The 12,150-nt window shown below is 37.0% G+C and overlaps 1 protein-coding gene across 9 annotated transcripts in view; it reads left to right on the plus strand.

Annotated features, from left to right (window-relative positions):
- The window catches only part of LOC307184113 (uncharacterized protein), an 838,058-nt gene that overhangs the window by 559,504 nt on the left and 266,404 nt on the right, over positions 1 to 12,150 (plus strand). For 7 of the 9 annotated variants that reach the window (XM_079917370.1, XM_079917375.1, XM_079917372.1 and 4 more), the window contains exon 1: positions 8,719 to 8,848. The exons of 1 other annotated variant lie outside the window; for it this stretch is intronic. The gene's annotated coding sequence lies outside the window, so the exon portion shown is untranslated. Of the gene's footprint in view, positions 1 to 8,718; positions 8,849 to 12,150 lie in introns of those variants that run through there. One more of the 9 variants, XM_079917376.1, reaches the window with a different exon arrangement.

Consider the following 12,150-nt stretch of genomic DNA (forward strand, 5'->3'; position numbering starts at 1 on the left):
CCAAATGTCTTCAAGAAAGATGAAAGACAAACATTTATTGACCAATTATTATGTTTTTTTTATGTTTGCATACAATATGCCAGTTGTGTTCACTCCAATTCTGTGAACTAGTCCCTGTCATATAAAAACTTTTCTGTGTTTCATTTTTCAAAAAACATGCCTAGTGTTACATACTCTATATGGAATAGAACTAGGATTTATTAAATGACTGGTTTATTCTCTTATTCATTCAACAAGTATTATTGAACAACTGCTTTTCATATTATTGGAATTTAAACCTGCTTGATAGCAAAGCTCCTATTCTAAATTTTTATTTACATGATTATTTTCACTTTTATTTTCATTTTATTTTTATACGTACTAATGCTTTAAAAGCACATTCAAAAGAACACAGCAGAGCTTTCTACAATGGCATCTCTGACAATATTTTGTGCATTGTACTCTACTGATTACCAATGATCTTTCCAGTCATACATGAACATATGGAAGTTAATTCTAATAATTGAAAACATTCTTATGTAAAGAAACCTGCAGAAACCTGAATTTTCACAAAAACATATATACCTGTCCACTTTGGATAATACATAAGAATTGACTAATGTTACTAAATGATTTAACAAATTAATAGGATGTACTTACTGTTAACACTCTAAACTCTTGATTATCTGTTTTCTTCACAAATGCTTAAAATGGCTTTTAAAAATGTTTTAGTGCTTCATAAAGGTAAAATAGGAGTAATTAAGTAATAAATAGTTGAAGGATTAGTTCTCTAGATGAACAGATATTTTTATGATCAACATATGACTCAACATTTTTCCCCAGGGAATGAGGCACATTTGTAGAAATTAAGAAAAGGTTTTTCTTGGATCTCTCCCATTTGATGCAGACAATCTGTCACCAGCACTTACCCTAGGAGCATAAGCATATCTAACTAGTGAAGCTAGCACCCTTCTTCGTTCATTATTCCATGTGCATACTGACTAGCAGAGGAGGAAAACTTAAAAAGTAGATGTACTGTTTCCCTAGGACTGGTGGTGAACTTTGACACATAATTATTTATGGAACTAATACTAACCCTAAATGAGGGTTAAAAATGAGAGAGTACAGTGTGTAATACTACATGCTCTGACAATGTAGATATAGGACAATTATTTTTCAAAAGGACAAGGAGAATGAGGAGAACAAATGAAGAAACCATAATTACTTTTATAAATAATATTGGTGGTGATAGCATTAGAATTGTTATCCTGAGATAATTATACATGTGATATAGAATAAAGGAAATTAAAAATTATGGGATGGGGATTCCCTGGTGGTGCAGTGGTTGAGAATCTGCCTGCTAATGCAGGGGACACGGGTTTGAGCCCTGGTCTAGGAGGATCCCACATGCCACGGAGCAACGAGGCCCGTGAGCCACAACTACTGAGCCTGCGTGTCTGGAGCCTGTGCTCTGCGACAAGAGAGGCCGCAACAGTGAGAGACCTGTGCACCGCGATGAAGAGTGGCCCCTGCTCACCACAACTAGAGAAAGCCCTCACACAGAAACAAAGACTCAACACAGCCAAAAATAAATTAATTAACTCCTACCCCCAACATCTTTAAAAAAAAAATTATGGGATATCCACAGCCTGCAGACTCAGCCCACCAACCAGTGGGCAGACACCAGCTGCAGGACAACTGCAGCCCCACAGCCTTGAGACACAGTCCACCCACTAGCAGGCTAGCACCAGCCCTGGGACTGGATGGACCCTGAGTCCACCCACTAGCAGGCCAGTACAAGCTTTGGACACCCCACACATTGCATTCAGTTGTGTCAGGAACAGCTCCACCCAAGTGAAGTCCAAGACCAGCTCTGGGACCCCTGGGCCCTGCATCCAGACTCCAGAACCTAGCTCTGCCTGCCAGTGAACTAGCACTAGCCCCAGGACCTGGCTTCACCCACCAATGGGCAGGCACCAGGCCCAGAGTCTCCTGGACCCTGACTCTGCATACCAGTGAGCCAGCACTAGCCCTGGGAGTCCCTGGAGTTCCACAACCAACCACCTCATGACTGGTCCTGCCAACCAGTGGCTGGAAGCCTCCATACAAGGCAGGGCCTACCAGTCAAGTGGACCAAGGACCAACCAAGCCTACCAGACTGCCCACAGTAGTCAGCCCACATGGGCAGGAGGGGGGGGGGGCACTCCTAAGGCATATTGCTCTGGTGATGAAAGAGAAGCATGCTGCAGGATGCATGGGATGTCTCTTCAACTGGCCACTTCTCCAAGATTGGGAAATGTAATTAACCTACCATATATAGAAATAAAAACAGCAAGTTAGGCAAAGTGAGGTGACAGAGGAACATGTTCCAAACAAAGGAACAGGATAAAACTTCAGAAGAACTAAGTGCAATGGAGATAGGCAATATACCCAAGAAAGAGTTCAGGGTAATGATTGCTAAGAGATGAAAGAACTTGAGAGAAGAATGAATGCACAGAGCGAGAAGTTGGAAGTTTTTAACCAAAAGTTATAAAATATAAGGAACAACCAGACAGAGATGAAGAATACAACAACTGCAATAAAAAATACACTAGAAGGAATCAAAAGTAGACTAAATGATACAGAGGAAGGGAACAGTGAGCTGGAAGACATAGTTGTGTAAATCACTAACACTGAACAGAAAAAAGGAAAAGAAATGAGGATAGTTTAAGAGACTTCTGGAACAACATCAAGTGCACTAGTATTCACATTATAGGGGTTCCAGAAGGAAGAGAGAGAAAGGTGCTGAGAACATATTTGAAGACCTAATAGCTGAAAACTTCCCTAACCTGGGAAAGGAAACAGACCTCCAAGTCCAGGAATCACAGAGTCCCAAATGCAATTAACCCAAAGAGGAACATACCAAAACATTGTAATTAAAATGGCAAAAGTTAAAGATAAAGAAAGAATATTAAAAGAAGTAAGGGAAAAGCAATGAGTTACATACAAAGGAACGCTCATAAGGTTATCAGCTGACTTTTCAGCAGAAACTCTGCAGGCCAGGAGAGAATGGCATGATATATATAAAGTGTTGAAAGAGAAGAACCTACAACCAAGAACACTCTACACAGCAAGGCGCTCATTCAGATTTGGTGGAGAGATCAAAAGCTTCACAGACAAGCAAAAGCTAAAAGAATTCAGCACCACCAAACCAGCTTTCCAAGAAATGTTAAAGGAACTTCTCTAAGTGAAAACGAAAAAGATACAATGAGAAACATGAAAATCACAAAAGGAAAAATCTCATTGGTAAAAACAAATATACAATAAAGTGACGTAAAACTACTAGGAGGGTTAAAAGACAAAATTAGTAAAATCATCTATATCCACAACAAGCAGTTAAGGGATACACAAAACAATAAAATGTAGAATATGATATCAAAAACACTAATCATGAAGGGAGGAGAGTACAAATTCAGGGTTGTTAAAATGCATTTGAATTTAAGAGCAAGTTAAAACAATCATATATATATGGAAAGAGAGAGTGATTGCTGTATATAAATATTAACAAACAAGGAGAGAGAAATTGACACACAATAATAGTGGGGAACTTTTAACACCCCACTTGCATCAATGGACAGATCATCTAGACAGAAAATCAATAAGGAAACACTGGCCTTAAACTACACATTAGACCAGATGGAATTAGTAGAAATATATAAAGAACATTCCATCCAAAAGCAGCAGAAGACACATATTTTTCTGGTGCATATGGAACATTCTCCAAGATAGACCACATGGTAGGCCACAAAAAGGCTCTGTAAATTTAAGAACATTGAAATCATATCAAGCATCTTTTCCAACCACAAAAGTATGAGACTAGGAATCAACTACAAGAAAAATAAAACTGTAAAAAAACATAAACGTGTGGAGGCTAAACAATATGATACTAAACAGTGAATGTATCACCGAAGAAATCAAAAAATACCTAGAGACTAAGGAAAACAAAAACAAAATGATCCTAAATCTGTGGGATGCAGCAAAAGCAGTTCTAAGATGGAAGTTTATAGTGATACAAGCCTACCTCAGAAAACAAGAAAAACCTCATAAAACCTAACCTTACACCTAAAGCAAGAAAAAAAGAACAACAAAACCCAACATTAGGAGAAGGAAAGTAATCGTAAAGATCAGAGCAGAAATAAATGAAATAGAGATGAAGAAAACAATAGAAAAGATCAATGAAACTAAAAGCTGGTTCTTTGAGAAGATAAACAAAATTGATAAACCTTTAGCCAGACTCATCAAGAAAAAAAGGGAGAGGACTCAAATCAATAAAATTAGAAATAAAAAAGAAGTTACAATGGACACCAGAGAAATACAAAGGATCATAAGAGACTACTATAAGCAAGTATATGCCAACAAATTGGACAACCTAAAAGAAATGGACAAATTCTTAGAAAGGTACAATCTCCCAAGACTGAACCAGGAAGAAATAGAAAATATGAACAGACCAATCACAAGTACTGAAATTGAAACTGTGATTAAAAATCTTCCAACAAACAAAAGTCCAGAACCAGATGGCTTCACAGGCGAATTCTACCAAACATTTAGAGAAGAGTTAACACCTCTCCTTCTCAAAATATTCCAAAAAATCGCAGAGGAACACCCCCAAACTCATTCTATGAAGCCATCACCCTGATACCAAAACCATACAAAGCTATCACAAAAAAAAGAAACTTACAGGCCAATATCACTGATGAACATAGATGCAAAAATCCTCAACAAACACAAGCAAATTGACTCCAACAATACAATAAAAGGATCATTCACCATGATCAAGTAGGATTTATCCCAGGGATGCAAGGATTTTTTAACATCTGTAAATCAATAGTGTGATACACCACATTAACTAATTGAAAAATAAAAACAATGTGATCATCTCAATAGATATAGAAAAAGCTATTGATAAAATTCAACATTCTTTTATGAAAAAAACTCTCCAGAAAGTGGGTATAGAGGGAACCTATAATAATATCTCACCCTAATAAAGACCATATATGTTTAGAGCACCGCTAACATCATACTCAACAGTGAAAAGCAGAAAGCTTTTCCTGTAAGATCAGGGACAAGACAAGGATGTCTACTCTTGACATTTTTATTCAACATAGTTTTGGAAGCTCTAGCCATGGCAATCAGAGAAGAAAAAGAAATAAAAAGAATCCAAATTGGAAAGGAAGAAGTAAAACTATCCCTGTTTGCAGATGACATGATACTATATGTAGAAAATCCTAAAGACACCACCAAAAAACTATTAGAACTCATCAATAAATTCAGTAAAGTCACAGAATACAAAATTAATATACAGAAATCTGTTGCATTTCTATACACTAACAACAAATGATCAGAAAGAGAAATTAAGGAAACAATCCCATTTACTATTGCATCAAAAAGAATAAATACCTAGGAATAAACGTACCTAAGAAGGTAAAAGACTTGTATGCAGCAAACTATAAGACACTGATGAAAGAAATTGAAAATGACACAGATGAAAAGATATACCATGTTCATGAATTGGAAGAATTAATATTGTTAAAATGACCATACCACCCTAGGCAATCCACAGATTCAGTGCAATCCCAATCAAAATACCGATGGCATTTTTCAAGGAACTAGAACAAATAATTTTAAGATTTGTATGGAAACACAAAAGACCCCAAATAGCGAAAACAATCTTGAGAAAGAACAAAGCTGGGGATATCATGAGCCCTGACTTCAGACTATACTACAAAGCTGCAGTAATCAAAACAATATGGTACTGGCACAAAAACAGACATATAGATCAATGGAACAGAATAGAGAGCCCAGAAATAAACCCATTAGTTGTGGTCAACTAATCTTTGACAGAGGAGGCAAGAATAGACGATGGAGAAAAGACAGTCTCTTTAATAGATGGTGCTGAGAAAACTGGACAGCTAAATGTAAAAGAATGAAACTAGAACATTTTCTAACACCATGTTCAAAATTAAACTCAAAATGGATTAACATCCTAAATATAAGACTGGAAACTGTAAAACTCCTAGAAGAAAACATAGGCAGAACATTCTTTGACATAAATCATAGCAGTTTTTTTTTTTTTTGGATCTGTCTCCCAAGTCAAAGGTAACAAAAACAAAAATTAAGAAATGGGATCTAATTAAAACTAAAAGATTTGCACATCAAAGGAAATAATTGACAAAATGAAAAAACCTACAGAATGGGAGAAAATATTTGCAAATGATATGAGTGATAAGGGGTTAATATTCAAAAATATATAAACAGCTCATACAACTCAACAACAACAAAACAACCCAATTGAAAAATGAGCAGAAAACCTGATTAGAAATTTGTCCAAAGAATACATACAGGTGACCAACAGGCACATGAAAAGATGATCAACATTGTTAATGATCAGAAATATGCGAATGAAACCATAATGAGATATCACATCACACCTGTAGAAAGGTTTATCAAAAAGACCGCAAATAACTAATGTTGGCAAGGATGTGGAGAAAATGGAACACTTGTAACACTGTGGGAATGTAAGTTGGTGCAGCCATTATGGAAAATACTATGGAGTTTCCTCAAAAAACTACCATATGATCCAGCAATTCCATTCCTAAGTATATACCTGAAGAAAACAAACACGAATTCAAAAAGATGCATGCACCCTCAATGTTCATAGCAGCATTATTTACAATGGCCAAGATAGAGAAGCAACCCAAGCGTCCATCAACAGATGAAAGGATAAAGAAGTGGTATGTATATATACGATGGAATACTACTCAGCCATAAAAAAGAATGAAATTTTGCCATTTGCAACAACATAGATGGACTTGGAGGGTATTATGCTTAGTGAATAAGTCAGACAGAGAAAGACAGATATCCTATGATATCACTTATTTGTGGAATCTAAAAAGTAAAACAAACTAGTGAATATAACAAAAAAGAAACACTCACAGATATAGAGAACAAACTAGTGGTTACCAGTGGGAAGAGGAAAGAAGTGGGAGTGGGACAAGAAAGGGGTATAAGATTAAGAGGTACAAACTACTATGTATAAAATAAGTCAACTATAGGATATATTATAAAGCACAATATTTTACAATAACTATAAATGGAGTAGAACCTTTGAAAATCATGAATCACTATGTTTTACACTTGAAACTTACATAATATTGCATATCAATTATACCTTAATAGAAAGGAAGGAAGGGGGGGAGGGAGGGACATGAAAAAAAATGCACAGATTTTGTTAAAGAAAATTATGGGATATTCTAATTCTGTGATCCCCTGTATCCTTGACAACTAGAGTCCTCACTGTGAATGGTAATGCAGATGAAATATGAAACAAATTAAGTAAAAAAATCTGTATTGTAAAATTTTATAAGAAGTTTAATATGAGTTCATGAGATATTTTACCTTTAATAGGCACTTACACAATATACATTCATTTTATATATATATCTATATATATATATAAAATATGTATAAAATGTATTAGCTCTGTCCACTAAAAAGACTTCATTAACTCTGACCACAGAAAAGATCTAGAAACAATGACCTACCGTGTTGCAATGAGCCAGCCAAATATTATATGCCTTCCAATGAAAATGCAGAATACCATCTGTATTCTTGTCATAAGGATCAAACCTGAGGTAGATTTGGGATAAAAGTCATGAGTCTGACTTTGACATGCTGTGCACTACACAAGTTGAGCAGCATAGTAACTATCTGAAAATGATACTGAATGTTTTATATAACTAAAATAAATATTTCAGAGCTGTTCTTATGGTATGGTAGTTGAAACAATGAAAATTAATGAGTTGTATGCTAAGCGAAATAGCAGAGGTCTGAGGTATAAACCATTAAAAATCATCAAGAATAAAAACATGTATAGGGCTTCCCTGGTGGCACAGTGGTTGAGAGTCCGCCTGCCGATGCAGGGGATACAGGTTCGTGCCCCAGTCCAGGAAGATCCCACATGCCGCAGAGCGGCTAGACCTGTGAGCCATGGACGCTGAGCCTGTGCGTCTGGAGCCTGTTGCTCCACAACGGGAGAGGCCACAACAGTGAGAGGCCCGCGTACTGCAAAGAAAAAAAGAAAAAAAAAAGTATAAATAATAATAAACAAGAGATCCATTGCAAATTTCAGAGAAGAAATGAGAAATATTTAGGAGAGGTAATAATGTCATAAGAGTTTTATAAGGAAAAAGTTAAAGAAGCAAACTTCTTGAGGTGTCCTTTTTCAGCCAAAGACCTAAACATAGTCATCCATTCCATGGCCTGATAGAAAATGTTAATAATAATTGCATCTTAAAATTGTAAAAAAAACAAACAAAAAATGTTGGAAACTTCATTTGCACTTCAAATTTAAATAACAACTGCAAAAATAAAACCTTTGCAAATGTACACTGTACAATTGTCAATATTCTCATTTTCCATTAATATTATTAAATTGTTAACATTTCTTATTTAGAAAGAGATATCAAGTGACTTTGGAAATTCCAGTTAACTGATGGAAGATGAGAATGAAGCCAATTTTTAAAAAGTTATTAACACTGGGGTCTATTTTTTTAAACCACTCTACTTTTAACACTGAATAGAATATTGAAGGATTCTTTTATGTGTACTCATCAGTTATCAGTGTCTATTTAAGAAGAAATTGCAAACTCACACCTTGATTCTATGTTTTAAGACAACACAAAGGAAACATCATACCAAGATGGACAACAGAGGGTGCCCTCCACTTTGAGCATGAAAATGCATTGACTGATCATTTCCTGAATCATTACTAAGTGATGCTTCTTAAAATTCTTGGCAACTGAGTCTTTTAAACTGCAACAGATGTGAAATGGTGAGTAATATACTTCTGTATTTTTCTCCCTAAAGGCAGTTGAAATTCAAATAATCAAAAGTCAAAGCAAAGGCAAACTGACTATATTTAATTAAATTTCGATGCTAACGGAAAGCCTTATATAATATCTGGATATGTTAACAAAGAAAGCTTTGCAAAAATGAAATCAGCAGCTATTTGGTGTTAACTGATTTCCAAGTCAGGAGTGAGGGGCACAAGGAGTAGGAAAACCTTCATGCTGATGGTAACAACCGGCTTCCAGGGAAATGTCATTCTTAACAGTGCCTTTGCTAATTGCTTATTTTAGATTTTTCCACTGAGCAGTTACAGATTCCCCATACAATTTATTAGGAAAACATTTACTTAAACCCTCCTTGACTTTTCAGTGAAATAACAATAAAAGGTATCACTTCTGGTATTAAGTTCAACAAAATGCTTTCAGCAAAATTGTTCTATATTTGTAGCAAACTAATTTCTCACAAAGGATCAAAGTCCTCATGTAGGGAAAAAATAACCAACCGTTTTCAATATGGTTTGTAACAGACGCTTTCACAAGCAAAATGAAGCACAGTAGCTATAGGTTTCAGATGAAGAACTTATCTGAAAATAATGTGAACAGCTGGCAAACTTCCTGATTTCAACAAGAGGCATGTGTTAAGGCCATTGCAGTATTTGTACATCCCTCCTGGACCTCCTACCACCACCCCCCTCCCAACACACACACACACACACACACACACACACACACACACACACACACACACACACACACACAGCATTCGAATCTTTAAACATTACTAGAATCTGTGACTAAGACCTGATGTTCTAGGAGCTTCCTCAGAATTCCTGGTAGCAGTTTTTCCTATCTAGATATGTAAATTATGGACTGTGTCAAAGCAAGACCATCTCCATGACTGATCCTTTTGCTTTACATTCAAAGTCAAGCAATGAATTTCTATTAATTTCAGATTCTCCCAGACATATATATCTGTATACCAGTGGTATAAGTATCTCTTACCAAAGCAGATGGTTCTCAACCTTCCCATGGATAGGGTTTTCACTTTAATATCAAAAATTCTGGGGCTTCCCTGGTGGTGCAGTGGTTGAGAGTCCGCCTGCCAATGCAGGGGACACAGGTTCGTGCCCCGGTCCAGGAAGATCCCACATGCCACGGAGTGGCTGGGTCCTTGAGCCATGGCCGCTGAGCCTGCGCGTCCGGAGCCTGTGCTTCGCAACGGGAGAGGCCACAACAGTGAGAGGCCCGCGTACCGCAAAAATAAATAAATAAATAAATAAAAAATCTGAAGACCTTGATCATGCTAATAGTTACATTTTCATTGTCAGGTGATTAAAGAATTACAATTATGACAAAAAGTAAATATCCAGTTTTATTTTAATGATTTCTATTTTATTCATAACATTAACACCTCTACACACTTGAAAAATAATAATATTTATTCCATAATAATGAGATTTTTCCTATTAGAATTTGCAAGTATTGTAAAACAAGTAACTCTTTAGCCCTTACTTTTTTTTTTTTTTTCTTTTTTTTTGCGGTACACGGGCCTCTCACTGTTGTGGCCTCTTCCGTTGCGGAGCACAGGCTCTGGACGCGCAGGCTCAGTGGCCATGGCTCACGGGCCCAGCCGCTGTGCGGCATGCGGGATCTTCCCGGACTGGGGCACGAACCTGTATCCCCTGCATCGGCAGGCGGACTCTCAACCACTGCGCCACCAGGGAAGCCCTATCCCTTACTTTTAATTTTCCCATTCTATTGTCAATAGCACCAGTACTGTTTTCCAAAGAGCTCATTTTTGCCTTAGGATCTTTCCTGTCACAAGAGAGAATTCAGTGTAGACATAGCATTATGGTCAGAAACAAGGCTGTTTTCTCACTCAGTTTCAGTGGCTCCACCAAGCATCCTACAGACCTAGGCTGAAACAGGCCAGCTGATCCTTTATGATTCTTCAAACCTGTTACTTTTCCTATCTCACTAATTGCAATTATATGCATCATTAATTTAGTAGCCAAAGCCAGACATCTGGACACATCCGAGGTCTCTCAACCCATTCAATCCCTCCTCAAGTTATGCCTACCATTACTGTTCCAGTTAAGCCCCTGTTTTCTCTCCTGGACAATTATTGGAGTCCTTAGTCACATTGCTGCTGAGTCGTCTTCCTAGGTGCAGGCTGCATGCAGTCACAGAGCCCAACTCATATTCCCATGAGCCCCTCCCCTATACTTCTTCCTTCTCAGCACCTACAGCAAGTCTTAGCTACTATGTGAACAATGAAGATTCAGAGAAAATGTAACTTCCACTGTGAGTTTGCCTCAATATCTCTAAAAGTAGTTGCTCTCGGAGTTTACACTTAAGGTCACCTAAACAAAGCATTTCAAAATGATGTACTATCTCTGATTGTAGTTTGCAACCAACACAGGGTGGGGACTATATCATAATTAATGTAGTCTATTCAATACTTGTCCTTTAGTGGTTGTCAGAAAATGTCTCCTCTGTAAAAAGTTTTTAATAGCTCTCTCAGATTGTACAAAATCAAGTTGAAAGACCTTTGGCTTATCAAAACCCTTAATAAGTGGGCCCTAATCTATATTTTCACTCACATCTCTCTACCTTTAGCCTTATACCTGCCTACCATTTTACTACTAATTGCCAAACATTTTAGAAACATGGCTTTATTTTCTGTCTTTCAAATGTATTTTTTACTTTCATAGAATTTTTAACTTTAATTATTCAGTTGGTTTATTTTCCTGTGATAGATTTCCTGATCCCTATCCACCTCCATCCCCTTATCTTTCTGACTGCTGAAGTCCTTTTCATCTTTTATATATAATTAAAATGTTACTTCTTCTGTGGAAACAACTTCAATATACCAGTAAGGTTTTGTTTTTTTTTTCTCTTGTGTGTCAGGACATACCACATATACTTTTTTTAAAGCAGAAAACACGGGATAGTCTATGCCTTGCTGTGGTAACAAGTAGGGCCTGAAATCTCAGCAGTTATTCCAACAAGGTTTATTTCTTGCTTACATAAAAACTGATGTGAGTCTGGTAACTTCCCAGGGTAGCTGTTTTCCATGAAATGATTTCATTTCTCACCAGGCTGCTTCCAAACTGTGTCTCTGCCCTGGCAACATGAGGCTTCCTCAGTCACCTCAAGAGGGGGGAAGAAACTGGAGGGTTGCGCAGGGGCTTTTGATGCCTTAGCCCAGAAGTGACGTGCTCAAAATCCATGGACAAAATTAGTGACATGGTCCAACTTAATGCAGATGGGCCTACTAAAGAGA

This window comes from Stenella coeruleoalba, assembly GCF_951394435.1.
Source record: "Stenella coeruleoalba genome assembly, chromosome: 3".
NCBI lineage: Eukaryota > Metazoa > Chordata > Mammalia > Artiodactyla > Delphinidae > Stenella > Stenella coeruleoalba.